This window comes from Ambystoma mexicanum, chromosome 12, assembly GCF_040938575.1.
Source record: "Ambystoma mexicanum isolate Mex_15411 chromosome 12, UKY_AmexF1_1, whole genome shotgun sequence".
Lineage (NCBI taxonomy): Eukaryota > Metazoa > Chordata > Amphibia > Caudata > Ambystomatidae > Ambystoma > Ambystoma mexicanum.
The window spans coordinates 773,664,555-773,689,496 of record NC_090936.1 but is presented as its reverse complement, the minus strand read 5'-3'; positions in this window follow the sequence as shown (position 1 = coordinate 773,689,496).

The window sequence follows — 24,942 nt, the reverse complement described above, 5'->3', positions numbered from 1 at the left end:
TGGAAATACAGAGAAAATAGTCTGACGGCTACTACATTCGGCAGGCGGTCTGTTCCGGATATATATTGTGTTCATCGACCCACTGCAGTCAGAATTGGGGCGTGCAACAGCATGAAGTTAAGCTTCACTGGAAAGACTTCTCCCCATGGGGAATTGAGTACCTTCGGCAAAGCTGATTTGTCACCCCACCTAGCAAGATATCTGGTGCATGTGCACGGAATCAAGGAACAAAGGTTAATGCCACTGAAATTCTGTGCACACCCATCCCCTGAACCAGGTGCCCAACCCTAACTCCATACAACATGGGCACTCCATTTTCTAGGGAGCCAAAACTTCCAATTTTATGTTCTACTGAGGCCCATGCTGAAGGGTGACCAGACATCCTGCTTTTGCCTCGACCACCCCTCTATTAGGCCCTGCACACCCTTTCCCATGTCCTGAGAGTTGTTTTTATTTATTTATTTTTTTAAACACCCTCGTTTTGGGGAAAGGAAGGGTTTAAATCCTCACATTTTGGTTTACCAAAAAATTTAACATCATTATTATAAGCAAAATAAGCATTAGAATAATTGTTTAATTTATAACATCACTAAAGAGAGATTGCAGAAGTCTAGGGCTGGGCTCGAACTCCAAACATGTCATGTCATAAAATGCATCAACAAATAGTGGCACAGAGATTAATTGGATAGTTGTTACACAGATGCTATGGGAGCCTGTCTATTTTGATTAAGATCTCACTGGAATGCAGGATTAAGGTGGTCGAAACGTGTATGGACTTCCTACAGGTGGTTCGTCTTCCAACCACGAGGGGTGACCCAATCTGTATTATCAATTTTTATAATAGTCCGCATAAAGCAGAGGCTGACAGTCTAGCCAGGATTAAGGGGTTATTTGAGGATTTCTTGTCAGAAATGAATTGTATATCTAGGGAGGTGATTTTAACCTACAAATGGGAATGGGCATGGATCGGGATTTACAAGACCGTCTAGAGGATTTGTCTGTGAATTCCCTACCCCTATTTTGGGGGATACAAGGATCTGTAACCAGGGTCCCCAAGGGTCTCCAATTGTGCTCATGGTTGACGGAATGGGGGCTACGCACTGTTAATGGCCGCTTGGCCCCAGATATCCCAGGCCTGGTGACCTTTAATAATCATTTGGGCTCCTCGATAATTGACTATTTTTGTATCTCTTTGAGGCTATGGGATCAGGCATTGAGCTTTGAAATAATTCCAGATGTGAACAGTGACCACCACCCCATTTGTCTTTGTCTCAAGGGGATGCTGGGGGCTTTAACTGACTCTGTATTATGCCCAATCAGGGAGGTGGCTCCTGGTGCACGAAGAATGAAATGGGGGACAATAAAGGAGGAGAATGTGCATATAGACACCATCTCAAGGAATGTAGCTTTATTACTTGGTATATTGGAGGACGCTTCCTCGTCAGGGCGAATTGTGGCCCATTTTGTTGAACTAACTGGAGCCCTTTCAAAAAGATTTATGCTAATACATAAAGGGAAGGACACAGGTATACACAAGGGTTGGTTTGATGAGCCGTGTAGAAGAGAAACGATAGCACTACTACTGATTTTAAAAGCCCCAACCTCTTGTAGAAGAGAGATTGCCCAGGCCAGGGCACATTATAAAGTAGTACTAAAGAGAAGGAAATTAGAAATTGAAGGGGTATCTTCGGAGGGCTTTCTGGACGCTGCTAAAAGCAACGACCAGAAGGTATTCTGGGAGTTTGTGACGGGGGTCCTGGGGGTGGCATGATCAATGAGGCAATTGGCACCCATGTGGCAGAAGCGGCCTGGCTGGAGCACTTTGGGAATGTATTCAAGGGTGAGAATATGATGGTTGGTGTAGGGCCAAGTCCCTCCTGTTTAAAGTTTGGGCTGGATGACATAACTAAGACCATACGTCAGCAAGCCCATAATCGGGCACCGGGCCCTGATGCAATAGCATCGGACCTCGTTCAGGACCACCTGGATTTGTGGGCACCTCTATTGACGATGGTGTTTAATGCCTGCAAGTAATCAGGGAGATACCCCCATCCTGGAAAAGGGCTTTTATCTTCCCTATATTTTAGAAGGGGGACCATGTAAGTCCAAGTGCCTATAGGCCACTTTCATTACTGGACGCCTCTTTTAAGATCTTTGGGAGAGTGCTACTAGGCCATATTGAAACCTGGTGGAAGGAACAGGCAGTTCTTTCTGACATCCAATTTGGCTTCTGCCCGGGAGTAGGCACCATGGAGGAGAGCCTTAATGTGTATCTTCTGGTGGCCAATTCAGTTTTTTGTAGGAAAGAGGTGGTATATTTAGCGTTTATGGACCTAAGCATGGCATTTGACAAGGTAGACAGGCCAAAGCTTTGGGCAGTGCTCAGGTCCATGGGCTGCCCTGGGGTCATACTGAACGTTTTGATGGAAATCCACAGCGATAATGAGGTTTGTGTGTGTAGTGGTCTGGGGGGTCACTGTGCAGCGTGCTTTAGGGTCGGCTGTGGAGTGAGGCAGGGCTGTGTTCTAGCCCCAATCTGTTTCTGCCTCTATATTAATGGCCTCCTAAAGGATATGTTGACTATTTTGGTGGATTTTTTGGTATTGGAGGTTCGGGCATTTTCTGTGCTAGCTTACGCGGATGACACCGTATTGCTAGCCAGGACCCCGAGAGCACTGCAGACCTTGATTAATGCATATGAGGCCTTTATGGGCAATTTGGAGTTAAAAATTCACTCTAAAAAATCAGCTGTAATGGCATGCATGGGCAGAAAATGGCCAGCTGCAATACGACCCATGATTTATGCTGGAGAAGTTATCCCCAGGGTGAAGGTCTTTGATTACCTGGGGATTAGATTCTCGGAAGCCATCACGGGGAAGGCACACCTAACTAAGCAGTCCGCTAAAATGAGCCAACAAATAGGGGGCATTTTCTGCTTTATGTCCTGTTGTGAGGGTCAACTGCTTGATGTGGTATCTAAGATATATGTCACACAATCAAAGGGAGTTACAGTATATGGGGCTCCAGTGTGGGGTTTCCAGATGGCTGGTGAGTTACAAGTCATGGAGAATATATTTTTGAGGAGATTATTGGGACTCCCTAACTCTTCAGCATGCACTGCTATTCATAGAGAATTGGGCCTGGAATTTTAGGAGGATCAGTGGGCATTGGCCCCTATACTCTTTTGGGTTCGGTTATGGGCGAATGCTCATGCCTCTCTTTGTCATTTCATCATTAGTTCTGTTTTGGAGTGGACGGGGTGGCAAACATTCTGTGGCTGTACTATATAGCAAAAGCCTTAGGAGAGGCCAATTTAAGTTTTCTTTTTCCTCCAGCAGCTCTCCTATCTAAACCAAAGGCGAATGGGTATAAACTTGTTCTGGGGGAAGCGTTTGCCAAGCGGAGAATACTTCTGGAGTATGAACATAATCCTGCCAAATTGCATGTAAAGATTAGCCGGCCCTTTGTGATTCAACCGTATTTAATCTGGGGTGTCCAAAAAAAAGACTGTTGGTTAATCACTCAGGTAAGGTTAGACAGTCTCCTCTTATGAGAGAACACCGCGATCTGGAAAGGTTATCCTGATTCCGCTGCCTGCCCGGTGTGTGGGTATAGTACTGAAAATGTGCCACATCTGTTAATATTTTGCTCGGGGTAAACCGGGATACAGAGAGCAACATTAATTCCAGTTCTTAGGGAGTCTAAGATTTGCCATTACAGAGAAGCTAATTTAATTTCTTTTAAGTGCAGACTCTGTTTTGGCTGCATGGGCGGCACTTACTTATCTGAAAAGAGTGATGTATTTTAGAAAGGGGATCCTAAGGATTAAGGGTGAGGAATGCCGTTGATCCATATGTTGAGTGGTTTTGAATAGGGCATATTGTTTTTAGAAATGTTCTGAATTATCTCATTATTGGAAGTATATATTGTGTTCTTGTGGTTCTTGTGGATGCTCTTGAAGGATGGGGCGTATTCATTGTATGTATTATGTTGGCTTTATGTGTTTTATGGATTTGTGGAATCAGAAATAAACTTTTTAACTGACTGAGTTGTTACATTGCAAGGCCTGTAATAACAATCAGAGCAAAAGCTCCTTTATTTCTAACATGCATCAAATTCACCAAAGTTTGCATCCCTGGGGAATTCCCAAGGGAATGTCTGGAATCCTCCCCCGCATCCAACTTTCCCACTACTGAAAAGTAGTTCAGGTCGCTTCTAAAAAATTGCAGCCCTACATTTGTGTTAGTTGCCTGTTTCTAGTTTTTTATTTTGAAAATCTGGTCCCTCAGTCATTTTGACCAATGGACACAGTCTCCACCACAACCCTCACCCTCAATAGAAATTAACAAAATGTAAATGACAGGCGTTTTCACATCACAGGTTTATGGACAGGCACCAGATCAGTGACATTGATTCACATGAAATAATTTGAAGAGCAACGTTATAGTGATGTAACTTGAAAGTCTTAAAGGTCTTTGGGGGAATTTGTCAAACAGGGATTTGCAGCAGAATGGCAAGCACATCCCCATTTTACATGCAAATAATTCCATTAATCAGTTGTCGGCAATTCAAAGTCACTTTTCAGCAGAGCAAAGTCACTTTGAAAAAATTCCATGAGTCAGGCCCTTAATGTTTAATAGCAGGATTTGTGGCGAATGGTGGGGTTTTCTCCGCCATGGCTTGTTTGGAGATGACACAAAAGGAATCTTTTTTTTAACCAGTAACAATCACTAAAATAAATGGTGAAATTGAAAAAATAGTTCACAAGGGCTTGGATTCTTTAAATACATTTTCCAAAATGTACTGTAATATTATGAATGTTAAAACTCATGGATACATTAACATTAGTCAACAAGTGATGCAATTAACAGTCAATTTACTGTAGTGTAGTAATTGGGACGGATGACATGTCACAGCCAAGTCAGACATGACCCATTTCCTTACTTATAGTATCATATTTCCACATGCCAAATAACAGATAATGCAAGCAGTCACACGTACATGGACAGGGTTGATCACTTTCCATGTCAAGTAACGGGCACGACTAGAATCTACATGCCCAGCATCAGGCATTGGCATTCTCCACGTGCCAAGCAACAGACAAGGCCACCTTCCATATGTCAAGCAACAGGCATAACCAGCCTCCACATGTACAGGAATATATATGTTATTGTCCACTGTCTACAGTGCTTTAAAGTACAGCATGGTATATCATGGGTCTGCAACCTTTGGCTCTATAGATATTCTAGACTACAACACCCCATCAACCCAAGCCGGATTAGTCATGTGTGAGGGTTCATGGAAGTTGTAGTCCAAAACATTTGAAGAGCTGTATATTGCGTTCCCCTGAAAGTCATATTGCTTTTTGCTTTGCGTTCGATTTACCAATTATGCTATTTTACTATCATTTTTCCAATGTAAAAGACACATCTTAAAATCCCAGGTTAGTCTAGTCCACACCAATTTAAATACAGATGCAGTGTATGTGTGACACAAATTCTATGTAAGGTCACCTTGTAAGGACTTTTTGCTTTGGGTCGATTGTCTTCTCACCTATGGGTTGAGGTTTGCATTTTGTGATGAAGTCCCAATTGAGATAATCACTTTTGGGTGACTGGGAAACACTGGGGGCCAAAGACAGCCACTAATTCTGTGATTTTACCACCAACGTTGTTATATCGGGAATTCCCCAGAGGTTCTCTGATCTTGCCACAGATGCTCCATGCCATATCCCAAAATCACCCTTGCAAGGGAAAAGTGGCGGTTCCACCCAAAAGAAAATATACCTCACCAGAACTAAGGGAGATTATCACTAATCAGCAGGTTATGATGGTAAAGTTTAAGGAGAGGAAACCCCAAGGACATCAGCCCAAGGAAGGATCTGCCATTCATAGTACCCAAGCAGAACATGTTCCAGGCGCATCAAGTCCCCCTCCTGGTTGTACATATGGAGTGAGATATGGTTACCACATTGGTTGTGCAAGTATTGGTATTGAACGTATGCCAGAGCCCAAAGAGAGCACCACAGCAGCATAGTAAATCCCCAAAACAATGACATGTGCCACTGCATATACCGAGTGTTCATGGGCGAGCAAACCTATCTGGACTGTTTCCAACACAGATGCTGGACTGCCCAGCTATGACAGCACCACTACCTGGTGCTAACATGGTAAACAGACCTTTAATGACCTACAATGGTGGGGAGAGAGCCAAATCCAGCCATTGATATGAAGACAAAACAGGATTTTGAAGGAAACCAAGGTGCAAAAACCTGGGAACGATGTGGAATCCTTAGGGAGACAACAACGACAAATGAACACTAGTGGAGAGAATGACACACCTACCAGAACACGTAATTAATCAATCACCTATCCCTCCTAACTTCTAAAAGGCACAGAAGAATCATGATCAGGGAATTAGAATGACATTCCAGAGTGTCAGTGGTATAGTAGAGAGAGGAGAGGGAGATGAGACTCTAAGTAATAACCTGAGATAGATATGCCAGATCGACTACAAATTGAGAGAGCAACCGAACAGGAGGGGTCTAAATTGCCTGAGACCCACAACAGAACAGGCCAGTATCAAAGAGTTGAAGGCCTGCTGGGAGCTTTAGCCAAAAGGCTGGCAGGAACAAGGCCTTAAATCTTTATAGCAATTTGCTTATGGTTTTAGCATTGCTCCTCGTGGTAGCTGCAGAGTCACCAGCCAACAAAAGAAGTGTACCTGCTTGGAGAAAACCTTGCCTGGGAAGACAATTATGGCAGCCTGACAACTACCTAGGTATGGGAGAAGAACACTGTATCTACGAGTATCTATGGATCAAGAGGGAAGCTACAGACCTGGCCATAGCAAAGCATCAAGGAGACTCCGCTTGCAAAGGTCTACAAAGTTCATGATGGCTATTCAGCTTTGGGATTATTTATGTATTTATTTATAAAGCGTGCAAAAACCTGGAGGCATTGAGGCACTGTTACAGGTACCAGTTACATGTGGCCAGTTGGCATTTGATGGGTAGTGCAGAAAGATGACTTTTAGATTCCAACTAATATACCAGACAGACTTTGCAGATCAGTGGTGTGTAACATGAAAACAGTGAAGGAGGGTGGATCAATGGGGAACTCACGCAGTTAAGTAAACAGCCAGGTTTTGAGAGCTTTACAGAAGGCCCAGTAATTTATTTATTTATTTATGTTTTCGTATTTTTAAAGCACACATCAGCACTGGGGCATTGGGGCGCTGTTACATGTATGAACATTGCTGGTTACAGGGGAAGGCTTAGTAGTTACATTCAAATTTGCATTACGTTTTCATCTTAGGGTTACAATCGTACATATAGTATATAATTACATTGTGGTACATCATGGGGTTACATGCATATGTAAGCATATAAAAAGTGGGCGGCTGGATGAGGTAGGCTGGATAGTCTGGGTATGGGGAGGGTTATATGAAGAGTGTGGTTTTGAGGGATTTTTAAAAGGCAAGAAAGGAGGGTTCTGCTCGTAGTGCATTCCAGAGCTCGGATGCTATGTGGGGGAAGCCAATGCCGCCGGCGTTAGCTCTTATTATGGATGGTACGCGGAGTTGATTGGCAAGGTGGCTTTTTGCAGGGCGGGTAGTGATGTAAGGATCTTCCGCTCTCATTGTATGTGGTAGGGCATTCCAATGTTTGGCTGCAATGGATGGAAAGCTAAAGCCTCCCATTTTGGATTGTTTGAAGCTCAGCTGGGTTAACAGGTGGGCATACAGTGTTCTGGTCGGCCTAGATGAGACAGTCTTGTCGATTTTCTGGGACAGGTACGGTCAGGCAGATCTGGAGATGCATCTTTGTGTGAGCAAGAGGGTCTTGAACATAACCCTTTCTTGGATGGGGTGCAAGTGTGCAGCTCTACTGGGCAGGAGAGATGTGTTCAGATTTAGGAAAGTTCAGAGCTGTTTGCAAGCAGTTGTTTTGGATTGTCTGTTATTTCTGAACGTTGCATGCCGAGGTACCAGCAAAGATTACATTGCAATAATCCAGCCTATCGCCGACCACTGCACAGGCAATTGTGAGGCAGTTATCAGTGGATAGGAATGGTCTGGCATCATTTATCAATTTGGTAGTGCATGCTGCTGGGGAGGAGATAGAATTAACTTGGTGAGTCAAGTATTGGGTGGCATCAAGGTAAACCCTCAGAGTTTTCACTGCAGGGGAGACTGTAATCAGAGTACCATCAATGTTGAAGGCTAAGTACCTATGGTCAAGTTTCTTTAACAACGTTGAGGGTCCGTTTAGTAGGATATTGGTCTTCTTGTCATTTAGACATAGCCCATGCATTTCCATCCAAGCTTCAATGATCACGTAGGCTATGTTGAGTGTGTCAGCATCATTGGAATAATTTCCAGAGAGAGGCAGAAGTAGTTGCATATCGTCAGCATAGCTGGTGTAGGCTATGCCGAGATAGTCCAGGAGATCAAAGTGGGGCTTCGTAAATATGTTGTAGAGTGTGGGAGAGACACAGGATCCTTGTGGCACACATTTGATTGTCACAGGGGAGCCCTTGCCTTGTCAGCAAACACTCTCAATGCTAAGGCCAGAGGCAAATAAGTGTGCTAGGCCACTCAAACATCTGAGACTGAATGATTCAAAGAGCTATCTCTGTGGTGAAACCAAATTTCCTTGTCACATTCTGTTGGTTAACTAAATATTTAGATGACTAAGATATTCAGAATACATTCACCAATAAGGTAATATCCTGGACAGCTATATTTTCCAGATTGTCTGAGAACAGCCATATTTTAATGTGTTATCTCTCATGATAAAATGTGGTTCTCGTGTATTATTTTAAGGAGTATAGAGGTTTGATGGAGGTTATTGGCTCACGTGGTAACCTTGGAACATGAATCCCTGCCTTCTAATCATGGACGAGCACTTGACCAAATACATTGGATAATTCTTGCCCCAGTTGTCAGATGAATACTTTTACGCTAACAGAAACAAATGATCTTGTTCTCAATTGCATGTTCATATCCCTTTCCCTTCCGCCGCCTTACACTCCTACTACTCTGTGGGGAAGCAAATGCTTAGAAATGTCATCATTTAATGCTCTTCTTTTATTGTGCATTTTTAATGATAAGCAAAAGAAAGACATATGAAAAGTATATCAGAAAGTAAGTAAAATTAAATTAGAAAAAGTTATAGAGTTGACAGAGGGCACGGACAAAGATTACAAGGAGAATACTGATGTACAGGGTGTAACAAGGTCTGGAATATGGCCTTTTCAATAGGGGATGGGAACCCCTCTCAGCCAATGGGTAAAAGGCCTACCAGGGAGCAATCTAGAAGCAGTTTCTCCCCTGAGGACAATGTTGGCTGATGTGGGTACCAGTTCCTATCCCCACCCATTACGCCAGCATGACTCATATCATGCCTTCTATACATTATATTGTGCTTGCCAGTCTCGCTTTCTTGTAAACTCAATGAGCAAGAGATGAGACAAAACCAACAGCAAAGGGAAAACAGCCTTTGACAGCCTTACATTGTCCAAACCAATCATCAGAAGATGGAAACTGAATATGTAAATGTAACCACCAGACATACAGCAGTGCTGACATCCTGCCACCACAAGAAGAAAACCAGACGAGCGAGAGCTGGCAAATCAGCAATACCTCAGCTGCGGGAGAACATAACACTTTACAGTACTAGCGCAACATACCGCGGTCAGCAGTCCCTTCCCTTGACCACAAGGGACAATGTGGTCTTAGCCCCCAAAGAGATTGTACTTACCAGGTGGGCACTGAGAACCAGACCCTCCAACACAAATATGGACAGCAACTGCTTTGGGCTGCAATCAAGGTGCCATTGTGGGCCGACGTGGAGAAAAGGGGCAGGACTTATCCTGGTATTTAACAGCATTGGCAATTTGGTCACACCCCAGATGGGAAAGACATGGTTTGATTGAACAGGGAAAATAAAGTAATGGCAGAAGGGGGGGCATACCAGGGAAGGATGGGGAGCTGGAATTGTGGGTTATTTGGGTAAGGCCAGAGGAGGTGGAAGTGGTGGACTAAGAGACCAGCAGGCGAAAGGAAGAAGTGGCAGATTGTGGCAGTCAGTCCAGGAAAAGGTATGTATTGGTTAGTGAGTGCAAGTGGTACTTGTTAGGTAAGTTTTTCTGAAGTCCAACTGGGGTTAGACTTCATAAGACTTATCTCTTGGTTGTAGGACCTCTACTTCTAATATAGGCCTTTCGGTAGAGTGGCAGAGCAGCAAGGCTTATTTTAGGATTGTAAGTGACTTCAATCCAGCAATCCAACTAAGTCAATGCCTAGTCTGGGAAGCCCAATGGAAGCCCTTATTGATATATTTTTATGTCAAATGTTTTGAATCTGGATGATAAACCCTTATATAATGCCCCTCTCTTTGAATCCCCCTGACCTCACTGAGCCAAGAAGTATGTTTGTTTTGCAAATTAAAAGATTTATTTGAGGAATCAAACAATATATATCACACTTTTATGAATACATTAATATTTGATAGCACACTTATGAATATAATAGTGATCAACAATGAATAATATTACAATAGCACAATTCTTTGATCACTTAGGAGTTGGTATAGAAAGAATAAGGTAGCAGAGAATGCTTTGTATGGTTTCAAGGGAATGCAAGATGGGAAAGAATGCAACACAGAAATAAACTTGATATGAATTCAATCAGAAGATAATATAATCCCTTTTTTCCCTGCGACTACTCGCTCTCCCCCTATGCAATATGGAGAGATGGAAAGGAGGGCACACAGGTTTCCAGAATACAATCAAATGCAGTTCAGTTCCAGTTCCCCCCAGCAAGCTTAGAGAAAACCGGGATGTTTTTAAAACACAGGCCAAATGCTTTGAAATGTGGTTGCAATGGATGAGAAAATATGCTAAAAATGATTTTAATTCACTAAAGGAGATTCAGGATAAGTGATAGCTACTTTGGATTAGTTCAGGTCAACACTAGCAATGATTCATGAATGATTATCAGGTTGAAAACGAATTTCAGCAGTGGAAAGCAAGAAGCAGCTATTTTTACAAGTGGTAAAATGAAGCTAATTTTCAATTCGCTGCACTTTTTCCGTGTGCGTATATCGCGATTACGGAAAAACGATAAGGAGTTCTTAGCTTTAAAATGACAGTTAAATCTCGCTTCTAGGACATGCGGTTCAAAAGATACAGACGTTTTTGTGAAGGTAGATTTCAGAATGACAGATGGCGCTTTCACAGATTTGAAATCACAGAATGGACACACGATTTCTATGCAGTTCTGGTCAGGTTGAAATGGTTTAAATAAGATTATTTTAGACTAAGAAATTGATTCTGTACAGTTCTTAGACTAGATACTCACTCCTAGTTTTGACCTGTAATGGACCTCGTCACAGATCTGGTCAGGTTTGGACTGCACTCTCGCCACCGGATGGTCAGGCACTGGTTCTGCTCACAGCGTGGCCTCTGAACAGCTATCGGCACTGCACAGCGGTCTGGTCTGGGTCTGACGGGTTCTGGATACAGCTCTGCTTTCTGGGTGTTGTTCTGGCACACGGTTCAAGCCAGAAGCAAAACAGCTCGCCCTGCTGTTGAATAGTTTAGTTAGGTTGCTGGATTCTAAGGCCTGTTGAGAAGAGTTCAGCTTGTGGATTAGGCCTCAGCTTCTCCAAGGTTCTAGAGTTTGGGTTCTAGAGTTTTGGTTCTGGAATCTGTCTGGAATCTGGAGCCTCAGGAGTCTGGAGTCTTTGTCTGGATATGGTCGGGCAGCGTGCTGCGCAGGAATCGATGAGTAGTGGAAAAATGAGTATCCCTATCTGGTTCTCAGTGGTTCTTTTTATGTGTTTCCAAAGGGGGTGTGGAGGCTGACCTTCTATGCCTAACCCACTTAAGATTTGATAGGTTAGAGGATTCCCTGTGACCTGACTGGAGAACGGAGTAGTGAGTCAGAAAGAGTCATCAGGTATCATCTTTATGGCTGAAGGAAAGAACACTCCCCTTTGGTTTCTCAAGAAAATCAATTTTTCATAATCAAACATGCTTCCCAGATACACAAGTTGTTGAGAATACATGTACACATCACAGATTCATTAAGACAGGTCTCTGCTCAACCCTGATCTTTCTAAGAGCTTGGGTTCAGAAATGACAACTTATTCGCGATTTTAGAGGGTTTCGCAATATTGGTTTTGCACCAAATTTTACACGGAGGTACACACGATCTCTGCACATATTACTGTAAATTTTCAATTTTCTAGTATAAACACAGTGTCTACAATATTAATAAATATGAGGCTTGGCCTCAGAACATCCCACGGCATCCAACTTAGTCTTGATCTGCGAGTGAAGGTGTCATTTTAAGAATCTCAAAATTGTACATTTCTATCAGCTGGTTACAATTAGTTATCAGTATTCTTCTAAAACATATATTTGCCTTCACTTCAGTACCCCCATTGGTTTGTCCCCACCCCTAGAAGCTTGGCTTGACTCAGAGGTCACCTGTCTTGCTTCTCCCAGAGCAGTGTTGACAGTTACACCCCAAATCAGCATATTCTATTCATCCCAAAGCCCCCATCCTTACTTCTTCCAGGCTGCAGGGAAAATCTCCTCCTTCTTAATCAACAGGACCATGTGATATCCTGCCTTCTGGTGTGGAGTCCCCAGGTGTGAAGGATTCCCGGGGACAGCAAGCCTTATGAAGTTTTAGCTACATCAGGTTACTGTTCTGATCAATTGCAATAGAGTTCCTTATGGAAAAAATATAACATTATAAACTGAAAATAAGCAACACATCTTTAAGCAAGTCTCTTTCCACATTAAATCAATGTGTGGCACTCTATATGGCATTCTGATGGAATTTTCTTGCTTGGCATATCTAGCCTCTGAAACACAGGTCTCCTGTCAGAATTTAGATCGAGCACTGGTACTGCCCCTATTTTGGACAGCTGTTTTACCAGTAAGCAATCCTCAAAATATACTTTTTTCAAATATAGATACATTTCTGTGGACCTCAAATTCATGTAGATTATTGCGGGAGAATGATGTTGACCCCCCCCAACAAGGAGGTGGGACCTTTTTAGTGGTTTTGGTGAGCCATGATTTTAGCAATTTTTGACATCAAATAAAACGGATTTTGAACAGCTCTATATTCCATTGCACTGATTTTGCTCTCTGTACAGCTGAAGGATGGGGTCTGGCAATGGTCTCCTGTATTAACACTGACAGAGGCAAAAGAAGATGGCAACCTATCTTTCAGATTTTCACTGTGCATTTTGGGATGATTTCTGGCGAGCAGCATGCTTTCTGGCGGCCATTATGATGTTTCCGCTGCCAGTAATGCACGGTGATGTTGCAGGGCTTGGATGCGTGGGTTGAAACATCCCACAGGAGGCAGTAATGTGAGCTTTAGAGCAGTACAAAGAAATCAGCACATACACAGATCCAAGGGAAATACGCACTTAAAGTTATATAAATATAATTATTTATTAATATATACACAAAGCACACAAGCAATTCTAATATGTAGCAATTACTAACACCATTCAATTAAACATGGAATACGATTTGAAGAGGCACAATAATGCAGGTGTGTAACTTTGTATATACTTCAGTTAAGGCCAGTAAATCACTTATATGTATCACCTTTGTAAAATCCAGTTAAGGAGCAGGAAGGGTCAGACAGAACACAGGTAGCAACAGGTCACTAACAATGTAACACTCTCCAAGAATGGAATAGGAAGTCTTTTTCCTACCTTGAAATTAGTTCACAGTTCAAGTTGTGGGGGAACAAGTATTGCACAAGTCAGTAGGATCAAGAAAATCGACTTTTGGGAAACCAGCATAGTCACAGTAAAATGGACAGTACCATTTCTGATGACAAGTTACGTAACCAGTCAGTGGTTCGTATAGAAAGCACATGACTCGAGAGGTGCCTTCTTGTAGGTATACAGGCTGCAAGGCCTGCACAGTGGAGTTGACATCCACTCCCAATCATGGAAAACAGCACTCCCAAAACAATGGAGCACTGAAAATGGCCTAAGGTAAGTGTAACCCAAGCCCCACAGTACCTGAAGAGCAAAGTAAAAAATGTAGCTGGTCACCTTCCCGGTGCAGCCTTGAAGACCTAGTTTCCTGCTCCTTGGTTGTGGTGACAAAGGGGGGACCTTCAGTGGACTTCTGCAGCGCTACTCGAGAGAAGGGGTTCTGCTCACTACAGCGGCAATTTGTGGTTTTGGCACCTTTTTCTTAGCGCCAAGAGGCAACAGATATTGCAGGTCAGATTCTCCTCAGTGTCTTCCTCCTGAACTGTGGTGAGGGGACTTTTGGAAAAGAATTACAACGTCTGGGGGTTCACAAGGATGCCTGCAAAGTTTCAGCAAGATTTGTTGGTTGCAAGATGATGCACTTAAATAGGGTCCAGGTTCCCCCGGATATTGGTGTTCTGCAGCCTGGGAAAGTTGTAGGACATCGGGGGATAGCTCAAATTGAAGAAGGTCTTGTGACTAGTTGGTCCTAGCAGCCCAATGGAGAAAATTATCCATGGCGGAGCTTCCCTATCGAGTTGATATCAGGGTCAGGACAGCAGCAGGGCTTCACTGGTACTTTTTCACCTGTTGAAGGTGCTGCAGGTGTCTCTGCTTGTCTTCTGCTTTGAATTTTCAGTTCCAGTTGTCGAGACTGCCTGTGGTCCAAAAATCCTGGCTTTATATGCTGGAACCCATTCATTCACTTCAATGGAGCTGTCAGTCACCTGGGGGTTGGCTGTCCTGCAGGACAGCCAGCCGCCCAATTTAAACTGGTTTCACCCAGGCAAACCATCAAACAAAGGACAGTGAAGTTTCAGGACCCTCCCTTACTTCCTGCCTTGACAAAACAAGCCTGCCAAAGGCAAAACTCATAAAGGACCCACCTCCACCTGGAATGATAGAAGGAGAGCCCAAAAGGAACTTAGGCATGAAAAATGGTGAAGGAAGAAGACAGGGCCATTTTGAGAAAATGGTCACCCATGGGTGCTGTACTGCAGCTGAGAAGTCAGCCTGTAAGTAACCACCACAAAAGGTAGAACATGTGTCCACTGCCACCAGCCATTTAGGTTTGTTAGTAACAGTAGCTAGAAAGATACAGGAGCAGTGGGAAAGGAGTTACAATGTAACCCCCCAGGACCCCACATAAGGTGGTGTGTGTTGGTCGCACAAAGGAAAATATAAGTAAGATACACGTTATCTTACTACTCTTGAGAAAAGTAGTTCACATGAGATAATAAAATAGAATAAAAAGTGTAGTGCAAGAGACCCCTCAGTAACACTGCACACAGAGTGGTGTGTGTCACAAGTCAATAACAGTTGCCTGTATTGAAATACTTGATGGAAAGAATAACTCCATTAACATAAAAAGAGAACACAAAAGCAGTAAAATAAGATTCCCAGTCAGAGCAACACAATGAGTGAGTAGTAAAACGTGGCTCTAACTCAGGATAAACAATCAAAAAATGCCATAGTCCAGCAAAAAGTGCTTGGGGTCTCAGGTTAAAAGGGAATTAGCAAAGAAATTGAACATTCTCCCTAAGAGTACTGCTCTGTCAGTGCATGTCTTAGTGTGGCATGGCAAGTGTGGTTGGGTAAGGAGTGAACATGAAATGTTTGGGATGGAGAGAAAGGACAGTGTACAAGTAGAAGTTGAGAGGAGGGAGTAGGAGAGGTTAGTAGTTGGAGGACTGGGTAGTAGTGTGGAGGAGCAGGTAGTAGTCTGGAGGAGGTGGTAGTTGTGTGGAGGAGGGGTAGTAGTGTGCAGGAGGGGGTAGTAACAGTAAGGATGAGTGAAGAGTGACATCAAAGTTGGAGGTGAGTCCTAGAAAGAATCAGAGACAGAGGGACAGAGGTGAAGAGACTAGATAAAAAGTGGGTAGACATGGAGATGGAGTGTAGAGAGGTGAGGGAGAGGAAATAGTGAGCATGATAGGAAAGGACAGCATCAAGCAGGGTGTCTGCAAGGAACAATCCCATACCACTTTAGAACACTAACAACGTGGTAGCGTAGAGAAAGCTAGGGTGTTCCCTAGGGAGTTTAAGTGAGATAAGGCAATGAGCTTTTAGGTTGAAATCATAGTGTATCTAGCATATTAGTGTACTGAAGGTGAAACAATCCCCCGGGGTGAAGGACACCAGAGTTAGGGGGAGGTACTTTAAGTCGGACGGAAAGAGGGATAGCCATAGGGCCAACTGAAAGTTCAATAAAAACCCTTGAACTGTGCCGAGTGTTGGAGAGTTTCTTGAGCCATCTTTGACAAGAGGCATATCAATGATAATGGTTGAATGGCAGGGCAAGGGGTGCAATAGGATTTGCATCCTGCAAGTTCTCATTCGCCGCATCCCATGCATGACTAGGAACAAAGCAATGGGACATCACCTGGACAGTGTCTCGTGTGTGCTATGATTTGTTCTGCATTTCTTGGAGACAGGTCTGCACTTCAAAATTGATTCTGTATAGGTGCACACTAACTGCACCTATATGATGGGTTTCTATTGTATATGCATGTCCAAGTGTAGATGATCATTTATCTTGTTAGAAGTGTGGGGTACATTTTAAGGCCCAAAACAGAATCCCCCTGCCATCAAAAACCGCATTTAAATAAGACCACAACGACAGCTGTGCTTTTGTCTGCTTGGTACATATGTGGTGAGCTTCAAACACTGCCACCCAAAGAGTGGCTGCATTTGCCTCATTTCATTTAATCATAGGAAAAGTGAACTGCATTCAGAATGGCTACCTTTGCTGCTCTGCCATCTGAAGACTAAAAGCTACGCACAGCAATACGGCATTACAATTTGTTCTTTTTCCATTTTAAACACTCCAAAGTTATGCGCTCCATTGAAACACAGCCATCTTCGTGTATTTCATCCGATTGCCTAGAAGTAAGGCAATACATCTCCAGAGCATTATGTTACTGTCAAAATACTTGAAGAGCAAAGAATTCTGTTTTCACGCAAACACGCTTTTGTTTTCCTTTGAAATAAATCATTGCACTCAAATCTCAGTAAAGGAAAGAGGTAGCACGGCTCTCTCTCTTTTCCTCTGTCAATTGCAAAGAAATTCTTTACAGTATCCTGTTGTGTCTATAAACTCATAGTGCATGCAAAAGCACCACCAAAGATTACTGGGAAAACAGTCCTGTGATTGATAGAACTGCATGTGTAACTAGAAAGAAAATAAAATGGCACACGTGTGAATTTGCTTTTGGAAAATAAGCAAAAATGTTGTTTAACGGTGAATGTCAAATGACAGCTGTGGCTTGCACTGAAAGATTATTGTATATGAGGGTGTAGGGGCTGCAAAGCCATGCACATTATGCTCTTTCCCCCCACAAACCTCAATCAGCCTGGCTGAGGCCCAGGAATTCCAGTCAAACCAGTTTGGCAGGAATGCTTGCCTCCCACTTTTTGCACCTACCAATGAACTGATGCTGCAAGGGCATGTGCTGGGACTGACAGTGTGATAATTACTGGTTCTGCTAGACTGGCAGGCAGGACTGCCCAAAAAGACAAAGGAAGGGAGTGAAGCCCAGTGTTGAGACAGAGGTGTGATTTCATTCAGCACCCATTTCCCAAGATGTCCTTTGCACAAGCTGATCCAGGAGGAAGACAATTTGGCTGTGGGGTTTTGCAGGACCGCCCACCCAGTGACTAATCCAGCCCATTGACTTTAAATACTGTTGTACATTAAGACATGTTTTCCCCAGCACTCTAAATAAGCAATAAATCGATTTTATTCCAGTATTTCATGGGATTTTTGGACAAGCATAAAGAGACCAAGGGCATGTTTCTGGCACGTGGTGAGCTGGAATGGCAGGAAAAATGCTTTTCAGGGTGAATTGTAAATGGCACAGACATGAAACTTGGTGAAAATATGTGAGATATTAGCGGGCATGTGTGTAGCTATTTGCAGAATTCTAAATATTGTGCTGTTCATGAAAATGATGAAATTGTGCCGAAGGGCAATGTAACATCACACTGAGTTGGCGATCAGACTGTCCAATTCCCTGTGACATATGAAATCTGCATATCTATTTTTCGTGATGCTGACTAGTAAAGATTTGAAGTTTTGCTCCATAACTCCTTTTGGTAAAAAGTAGGCTTGAGGAAACAAATAAACTCATAAATACACACACATAAAATGATGTCATTTCCCCAGAACCAATCAGCCCAGTGAAAGGAAGGGACACTGGGAGACTGCCCTATCACCACAGAGGGGTAAGTCCAGAGTACTTTCTCCCAGGTTGAAAACTGTTAATGTCATTCTGGCTATTTAAGGGGGTGAAAGGGAAACACAAGGGATAAGATATTCAACTCAAAAACCAGATCAAGAGGCAGCTGATTCCACCCAGGCAGAACCACCCATACAGATCCAGGCAGAACCACACATCCAGATACAGGCAGAACCACCCATCCAGATCTGGGCAGAACCATCCATCCAGATCCAGGCACAAACAAGCATCCTGGGAGAAAGGAGGAAAGGCAGCTGATCCCCATCTAGGAGAGCCAGTGACCAGACCTTGCCCAGCTGATCCTATCCAGGAGAGCCCAGCTGTCCCAGTGACCAGATCCCTTGGCCCACTGTCCAGATACCTCACTGGCTGTCCAAAGTCCCAAACTCAAGCTTACCTTGTAAGTATCACATCACCCAGTACCCAAAAACTGCATATCCCGCTATTTTTAATGTCGCATCCTATAGAAAACCCCATTGAAATTCCCATATTGCATACCCCTCTCTTTTGAATCCTGCATCTCTTAGAAAATCCTATTGAAAATCTTGAAGTGCTAGTATCATCTGTGCACCTTTTCCATAGAAGAATCGGTGTAGTCTCTGTCCGTTAGCACATTCCTTTTCTAATTCTTTCAGTTGTCTGTGTAAATCCCTCATATCATTTGAAGTAAATCAATTAATTTCCCCATTGAAAATTCATGTTCATCATTGTTGCCCTTCCAAAGTAACAATTTTGTCAAGTGTTTTTACTAATCATAGCCATTAAAATAGTCTCAACAGAAATAGTCTAGTGCAACAAAACCGAATTTGCCTGTGTATTGTGCTTTTTTATACATTCCAATATGCATTTCCCATAGGAAAATCCACACTATCATCCTATTAAAAGTAATCCCTTTCCCTCAGAATCCTATCTGTTATGTGCCTGTGCTCCTGATCCTAAAAATATGATTTTTCAATTTTGACAAGTCAGCCTTTCTCTGTGGCTCCCTGTCATCAAAAGTTCTGTGTATAAAAGAATTGCCATTATGCTGTGTGTGTTTCTTTTTGCATTCTATCTTTCTCTCAAAATCTATTTTCTTACCTGTGTTTACATTGCTTTGGTGCCCTGATCAGTAGTCTGTAAGCGTCCTTGTCTTTTCAAGTGCAGTCACACAAAATTATGTCCTAGCTATCCCACTGCAATTGGTAACTGATGCACAAATAATGAGTAAAATCCGAGTTTGCCATTTTGCTCTTATACAAGATTTTCAATTTCGTCTGGGGGTGGTGGGCTGGATTTACATTTGATTTGTCCCTCTTCATACTGACTCCTTGTCACTACTTTCCATCCACACAGAATGTAGTTAGTAGGTGATTGGGGGAAGTGTTGTAGGGTGAGTGCATAGCCTGTGTCCATCTGATATTCTATAAAAGTGATTTTGCTTCTATTTTCTATTAAAGGTTTATGTAGATTATGTTACAAATATTGAATTAACTGTGTTGTAAGATTGTTGCATGTGTATTGCCACAAAAGTGGTGGCTGCTGCCCTATTATTTGGTTTTGTTCTGATTTTTCCCTGAATCCTAAATAAATAAAAATGTCATTATTACACACAGGCCTGGTTCATAGTCCACTGCGACAAGGGGTATTTGTTAAGGTGGGTGTGAGACGGGTTGGTGGCCTTTTCAAGAAAGAACCCAGGGTTCAAATAAAAAGGTGTTTTTATTGTGCGTCACATTCATTGTCAATGAAAGAAGTCCCTGGCTGGAGTGCGCCATGTCATAAAACCATTACAGAAGCATGCATTTTGAAGATCAGCAAAAGTGCATGAGCCGGTCTGGTCTATAGATTACAGCCAACCCTACAGATAAGCTTCCTTCAGGCCCCTTTTAAACCCTAAAATAGGCAAATCCTCTCCCAAAATAATAAAAGGGGGTACGCCACACTAAAATAGGAGCCAACAAGCAAATAGGTGTCTGCCAACTGCTTTCAATACAGCTCACGGATATGTTTGGAACTGTGGTACCTTTTGAGCAGGGCCTCAGGAAGGTACTCTGATATTATTCCTGCCACATCTGAAGAGAAACATTAAGGTAAAAATGCACCTTTTAATTTGCATGAATTACTGTGTCCGTAGAAGTATGGACTGCATACATATCTGTTCTAAAGTTAATCTATACATTTTAACTTGGCAACATTTTAAAAAAAATAATAATCAGAATTACTTTTTGATAAAATATTGATATACCCAAAATAGGGCATTAAATACTCCCTTTCCATGATTTAGCCAAAAGACCTGGGCACTTTGATACATTCAGGGTTTCTCATGTTGCCTACGGGCAAGTGACTGTTGCTTTCAAAATAATACTGAGCATTTGATCTAAATGAAAATAAAGGAGTGGCAATTTTCGACATTGCCATGACGTTTCCCTTTACTTAAAGATGCAGGTCGCTTGTTTCAGAAATATGAGCGCAGGCTTCACTTTACAATGTGCACGTTGCTCAACACTGGCATGTGCAGATATTCACTGTTTATCGTTATTAATCATCATGTACCAATGTAAACACATATTTCATGTAAAACAAATGGTTTCCATTGATCATTTGTTTGTGTGTAATGAAAGTTTGCCGCATTTGCACTACTTGATGTGGCACTTTCATCAAAAAGCTTCACAAAAAAATAAAATAAATACAATAAATACGAGTATTAAGCTGAAGTTATTATGGACGTAAAGGCAGAAAATACATTTTAAGTGAGATATGAAAGAAAGATTGAGCCAAGAGCTAATAGAGGTAAACAATTCCAATAGTTAGGCATTAATAAGGAAAACGAATGACAACTGGATTTATCAGAGGGAGTCTTAAGAACTGATAGAAGGTGAAGTGATTGAGAATGTAAAGACGAGCAGGAACATTAGATAGAGATCAGAGAATCCTAAGGAGGATCCAAGCCATGGATATTTTTTTGAACAATACAAAAGAAATGGAAGAGCAGATGCTAGAAACCAGGAGATGGATTGGTGTGTAGGGGAAATGGAACTGTGAGAGGAAAGAGAAGGGAATATGAAAAGTAGAGTTAAATATTATTTGCAGTGCAGCAAGTATATAGAAAGTCCCAATAGTAAGGTGGAAGAGTAATCCATGTGTGAAGGAACCAGAGAGAAGACGTTTGGTCGCTTAAAGAAAGGAAAGGATGACCTTTACTGATGTCTGAGTGAAAAGCAACAGGAGCAAGAGACCTTTGAGATAAGGTATTGAAAAGAGAGGGACAAGTCAAAAATAACTCTTTCAGCAGACTGGCTGAAGGGAAATTGGAATGCATTCAACACTAGAGTAGACAAGTAGAAATAGTAGAATGAAGAGAACGAGAGAAAAAAGTAAACAAAGATCTGGCAATCAGCAAAGAAATGACAGGAAAGGCAAAACTACCTAACAATAGAAGCAAGAGGGCAAGTACAGATGGGAAAAATGAAAGGGACCAAGGACTGGGCCTTGTGTGACACCATGTAATAGTGAAAAAGTTAGATAATGTTTACAAGCACAAAAGACAGAGAAAGAACGTAAACAAAGATCTGGCAATCAGCAAAGAAATGACAGGAAAGGCAAAACTACCTAACAATAGAAGCAAGAGGGCAAGTACAGATGGGAAAAATGAAAGGGACCAAGGACTGGGCCTTGTGTGACACCATGTAATAGTGAAAAAGTGAGATAATGTTTACAAGCACAAAAGACAGAGAAAGAACGAACCGAGCAATATGACTGGACCCATTGATGAATCAAACCAGAAAATCCCAGGGATTAAAGAGTAGCTAGAAGTGAAGGATGATCAATGGTATCAAAGTCTGCTAAAAACTCATTAAGAACAAGAATAGAAAAATGTTTGGAATGACTACCAGAGAAGCTAGAATTAGTAAATGCTCCATAGAATGCAAAGGACGAAAACCAAACTGAAGTGGAGAAAGGTGTTAATGATTGCAAGGGTAAGCAGGGACAGGTGTAACATAATTTTCTTAGATTATAGATAGATAAGGATGAAGTGAGATTGGACAATAGCTTAGAGAGGACACTTCAAGAGTAGAGTAGGATTGGCAACATGACAGCATGCGTGTAATGGGAGAGACATGTGAAGGTAGGCACAAGTATTCAACTGCCTGGAACAAGAATCGAATGAGGAAAGACCTTTTGAATAAGAAAAGGAAAATAAGCCAGTGGGGAAGCAGTTGGCTGAGCCAAATAAAGGAATTGGGCCATTACCATATCAGAAAGAGGAGAAAATGAAGGAAGGGTGGATTATTGGGTTGCAGAAATAGAGAGGCAACTGTCACTGAACAAAGCAGAAGGAATAAAGGAACACAGTTTAGATACTATATCAGTAAAGAGCAAAATCATAGGGGGACAAGAGAAGGAGTAAGGATAAGGGGATGGAGGAGAAGGAATACGATTCAGGAGCTGGAAAGGGCAGTAAGTGTGGTGAAAAAAAGAAAGAGATTTTAATTTTTAATTTGTTGGCCACAAATAACTAAAGATGATCGAGGTCGATAGATGACAGACATTTTTTCCTATGGCTTTTACACATGGTGCGATGAAGAGCATAAAGATAAAACAGGAGTTAACTAGGGTTGTGGAGGTTTAGGAAATGGCAAAAAGATTGAGTAAGATGGAGAAGATCAATAGTAGAGCATAAGCCATGATTAAATGAAGGAACGGCTGAATAAATGGGGACAGAGTTGATGGGTGAATTGTAGGGGAGAGTATGGAGGAAGTTGTCAATCTCAAAAGATCAAAAATTATGGGCCTAACTCAGGGAAGCGTTTTATAATGGCAAAACCCCATTGGAAAACGCTCTGTGAATAAGGGCCTATTACTAGTAAATGTAGCAGATGCATGAGCAAGGTTGGATAGACAGGAGGGAGACAGGGTAAAGGAAAGACAAGAGTAGTCTGAAAATAAAAAGGGAATTGCTGTAGTACCTTGATAGGAAGTGCAGAGAACATTACATCAAGCACATAACCAGAGACAGGTGTGGGCGGAGTACAGTGGATTTTCTTTTTCAAACCCTACCCAACCCATGTCAGAACAGAAAGAGTATTTTTCTAAACCTAGCATGTTTGATCAAGGATTTACAGAAAAGAAATCTAAAACATCACGCTGTTCCCTGCTGTTATCCCAGTCCACAGAAATGTAGTGGCCCATATGTAGCAATGTTGCTTTATCGAAACAAATGCATCTGTGTTCATTTTGTTTTAATTATGATTGTCCCTCAAGGATAGATTAGGGCAAACCTTGACCTCGATGCAGGACCCTGTTGGATGACCACATTTGCCTCCAATCAACACAATGTGGGGTGATGCCTTCAACCTCAGAAAACCTAAATAGGTTTGCTTAGGCCCTTGAATAACTTGCAAGCCAAGAGTACAGGAACCCATCTTCCCACTGTTTACAGTTGCCATTGTTAGCATTAGACATACAGCACACCGATTGAATTATTCACATACATGTGTTTCTCCTGAATAATTGAATGTATATCACTTTCAGTAATGGAACATAGCTCTGAGAAAGTTCAAAATCCTGTTTGTTGACAAGGAAATAGTCATGGGTCACTTTTGGGAAGACAAACATGTCCCCGTACTCCTCAAAGCGCCCCCATGACTGACTCCCCTGAAACTGCTCCTTAGGACTTACAACCCCACGAAAACAACTTAATTAGTCTAAAAACTGTGTTTCTGTTTCCAGTGCAGCAAAGTTGTAAACCTGGAAACAAGCTTAAAATGACCTAATGATTCCCGCCACGCACAGGTAGACAATAGGAAATGTTAAAGGGCATTGTGGGGCTGGCAGCCTGAGCTCCTCTGAATGGCCATACGTGAGGACCCGTCAGTGAGCTTCATATTTTTCTAGCAAAATTACCAGAAAATGTACATTTTGCAGGATTTCTAACCACTCGAAATTAGTATGCCTCGAACTATCCCAAACTACTTAAGCAATAAGCCCCGAGCACTTCAGGTTATGTCCCGGGCCCATAGTTACAGGCCCGAGCGAAACTACAGGACATTACAGCTATCTCATTGATTGCAATGAGTGCCGCTTAGACCTGCTTTCAACTGGCAAGTTGCAGGTTTGATTCCTGGCATGGCTATATACAACATTCATCTTACTGAGATAACATTATGTTTGCTTAAAATCACTTTTGCTGTTTAGGAGCTCCATGAAACGGAAAACACTATTGTAGCAAGTCCAACAATATCATTTATTGTGACCCACAGATTGGTTAGTTTACCCTATAAGCAAACAATGCATGGATGTACCAATTTAATTGTGCTTTGTAGGGCGCAGCACGCAACATTACTAGTGCCTAAGATCAACAAGTTACATGTGTAAAATTACATTGCTTTGCAACCATAAATAATTCTGACCTTCTTGGCTGGGGCATCACTATAAAGTTGCAATGCCTATGTTTAGAATCTAAAAAACACTACGATAAAGTGGTGTGCTTGGTGTATCAATCTTAAAACCTCTCACTGAAACCTCAGCCCACAAGATACTGTATTGAGAAAAACAGTTCTTAATGATTTGTTACATTAAATTGGTTTTAAAATATGTAATGAACCTCTTAAATAGGACAGAAGCTTATAACTTTGAGATCCAGAAAACTCAAAACCATGTTTCCCATGTGGCATGCTCAAACACTTCTGCATTAGTTTGGAA